Consider the following 3,708-nt stretch of genomic DNA (forward strand, 5'->3'; position numbering starts at 1 on the left):
TGAGTACCTGGGGGTCAGTGATCCATCAAGGATGACCTCTCAAGAATTACCTCCGAGAGATGTGCTAAAGAGGATACAGAAACTTCTAAGTGGTGTGGAGAACATGCCAGAAGAAGCCACAGAGTTTTGTGCGGCTCGAAAACCACAAAGGTAAATATCCTTTTTAAAATCAATTACTTTCAGGTACTTCTATTCTGTATATCAACCGAGTACTGACTACTTGTTGTGTAGCAGGGTTATGGTCGTGAATGGGATGACTGCCCGGAACCGCCAATTGATGAGAACATAGGTGAAAACTTAGCACAACCCATGACAGTGGAAGACGTTCAGAACATGGTTGACCCACTCCAAGGTGTGAGCGTTTCAGATACTGAATCTGATGATATTGATGCAGCTGACGAAGGAGAGGGAACAGAAGCAAGTCCTTCTAATCGGAAGCATAGTCGAAGTCCCAGCATGGAGCTGAATGTGGCACCTGTACCTAAGAAGCTGTGCTCAGGTACTCGTACAGCTGCTCGAAAAATTTCTAAGTCTTCCGCTTTAGCACGAGATGCAGAAAAGGAGTCGGAGGGTACTCGGCATCCTGAGCCGATAGCCCAAGGGGCAGGTAACCCCTATTTTGACTACTTTTAGTCTCTAGCTCTTGTATAGATGATCCTAAATCTGCTTCATATCTTATTGAAGGAACTTCACACAATTCTCATGTTGAAGATACATCTCTACCATCTCCAATTCAAGCTTCAGGAAGAGAAGGTACAGGTAAAGGGAGTACTCTTGAAGAGCCAGCGCAGGGGCAGCCGACGGAATCGTTGAGTAAACCCAAGCAAGTACTAAGAGTACCCACTCGTCCTGCCTTCAACGAAGAAGAGTAAGTAATCATCTGTCTCAGGTTTTGTTAACCAAGCCATCTTGTAACAACAGCTTAATCCTTAACTTGATTGAACCAGAGAGCCAATTGCGCAAGAGGAGGATACTGCCGGAAGTGCCTCTCTGGATGCGAGAGCGAGAGTAGCAGAACCAAGACCCGCTGATCTAATTGATCCGGTGAAAAATGTGTCTACTCTAACTGAACATGAAGAGGTCCATGGAGAAGAAGACCAACAAGCTGCCAGCACTGGCTCCATGGAAGGCGAAAAGGGTTCTGACAAGGAGTCGCTTCCCCAGGCTAGTAGCCTTGATGATCTGGGAGGACTCGGAACATCTGAAGCTGCTATAACTGCTGGCCAAGTGGCCATGAATAGTTGGCAAGTGTATCTGTGCCAAACATCAATGAGGTAGCTACGGAGCGAGCTGAAGATGTTGAAAGGACTAATCGGGGACTACCCGACAATCAGTTGATGATCGTCGATCAACCTTTGGCAACTCCATCTGTCCCACATCGAGTTCTTCTACCTTGACCGGACGGAGCACTAGCTTGGAACTATTCAGATTTGACTCCGACATTGCTCTTATCAAAGAGGCTTGGCAGAAGAGCATGACTAAACATACTATGTTGGGAAATCTTATTCAGGTAACAATCTAGCTGTGAAGATGGTAAAGACCCATTGATGGTATACTCATATATATGTATCTCTTTGCAGAATTTGGAACTCCGAGTAACTGACCAGGCCAAAATCATCCAACAACAGCTCTCTACCTGCTAGGCGGAAGCTAGGCATGCGGCAGAGATTAAGGAACTCAGAAATGAGATGATGTTGAAGGAAGAAGAACAGAAAATGGCCACCAAGGTACTCGAAATCCGCATAGGCGAGATGGAGGCTGATATCAAATATATTGCTAGCCAGCGCGATGCTGTGCTGGAACGAGAGAGGGATGCCAACCAGAAGCTGGATAATGCCAAGGAGGCGGCCAAAAAATTGAAGACCTCTTTGGAGAAGAAAATCAAGGGTAAGTTCTCTTGCTTTATCTGGACACTTGTAATGCTTAAGTCATCAAATGACCGGGTACTCTTGTTGTAGCTACTGAATTGCTGACGGAGCAGAAAGACCATGAGGCTCAGGACTGGAAACGATGCTACAACGAGAAAGTAGATGAACTCCAGCAGGTACAATCTGAAGCTGATTCTATAATGGCCGAAGCAGAGCAAATATGCCGTGATGCTGACAAGAATCTTACTCAGGGACTCGCCACTATGAAGACACAGCAGGAGCAGATGCAGAATCAAGAAGCCGAATTGCAATCTCTGAAGGAAGCCATAAAACCACTCCTGGATATGATCCCAGAAGGTGAAGGAGGCGGAGAAACCTTTGGAGCGTATTAAGTCAGCACTCGCTCGGCTAGGTCAATATATCACGGAGATGGCTGAATCCATCGTGAAAGGAATACTCTCCATCATCCAAGTGCACCTCCCGGACGCAGACATGGGCATGATCCACCGCAAGCCACGTGGGAAGACCGAAGCTGAGTTAGCTGCAAACTTGGTTGCTACAGAGGAAAAAGTTGAAGGGGTAGCCAAAGCATATGCCAAAAAGCTAAAGCTTTTGTAGAGCTAGCCCATCATTATGTAATACTTGTAAGAAACAGTGATATGATGCAACAAAGGCTTAATGTTAGTACAAGTTAGCAAAAATATGCAATGTACTTCTCATTTTTATTGTTTTACTCGACTCTATCTGTACCAAAAATAGGATGGACGTGTATGACCAGACGTTTAGCTAGGGTGCGTCCGTCGCTAGAAATGGGTCTGTCCGAGTGCTGGAATAAGCACTTGTAGAGGTGGATGTAATTAACAGACACTTAGGAGCTAGATTGCCGCCGTAACTGAGTCTATCCGAGTGCAACTATAGGCCCTAGAGGTGGGTATATTTGACCAGACGTCTCAAAGAGTAGGAGTACTCTCTGTACAAGTCTACCCGGGTGGATGTGATGACTAGACGTTTCAAAGAATTAGATTGTTCTAAGTACGAGTCTATCCGGGTGCAACGAGTGAAGGGACTTTAGTTGACCAAGCGTCTCATCCAGCTTGTATAGCCAGAAGGACGAGTCAGCCCTCTTCCGCTTCCGCAGCGTGTGCACCAGGATTGTGATTAAAATCCTTGTGTTATGTGCAGCGTGTGCGAGTTCATCTATCATTACTATGGACCTCGACAGGAAGTAGAATAAAGCTATGTGTCGGGAGCGACAGTCAAGGGCCTCAAAAGTGGATAGTAGTCGGTATATCCAGTAGTTGGTAGCACTAGTACATGGGAGTGTAGTAGTTAGAAAGCTACAGACCCAATATAGGGACAACACAGAGTTGTAAAACAGTGTAGAGAGCGATTGACAAGAACTGATTTTATTAATTTGAAGTCTTGTATAATTGCGATGCTGAATCTACTATTGTCTCAAGCTAAAAACTGGAAAAAATCTCAAGCATAAAATCTGCGCAGTTGATCAATGTGCCAAGTATTGGGAACTAGGATACCATCTTCTGTGATGAGTTCAAACGAGCCCGGAGGAGTAACCTTGGCGACAATGAAAGGACCCTCCCAGGGACTTAGAAGCTTATGCCGCCCAAAAGTGTCTTGGATGCGACGTAGGACAAGGTCTCCAACCTGAATCGTGCGTGGCTGAACATGCTTGTCATAGTGCCTGTGCACGCCTTGCAGATAACGAGCTGACTGGAGTAAGGCTGACTCTCTGATTTCTTCAGCACTGTCTATTTCTAGTCGTCGTGTGTCATCTGTCTCGCCTTCATTATATTGCTCAACTCTAGGCAAGTTCCAAATA

General features: G+C 45.7%; 1 long non-coding RNA gene across 1 annotated transcript; it reads left to right on the forward strand.

The window, feature by feature from the left end:
* Nucleotides 1-233: 233 nt before the first annotated feature.
* LOC136487448 (uncharacterized) lies at nt 234-802 on the forward strand. The gene is made up of 3 exons (XR_010767259.1): nt 234-289; nt 395-607; nt 685-802. It is a non-coding gene; the product is annotated as an uncharacterized lncRNA (long non-coding RNA).
* Nucleotides 803-3,708: the final 2,906 nt, after the last annotated feature.

This window comes from Miscanthus floridulus, chromosome 10 (genome assembly GCF_019320115.1).
Source record: "Miscanthus floridulus cultivar M001 chromosome 10, ASM1932011v1, whole genome shotgun sequence".
NCBI lineage: Eukaryota > Viridiplantae > Streptophyta > Magnoliopsida > Poales > Poaceae > Miscanthus > Miscanthus floridulus.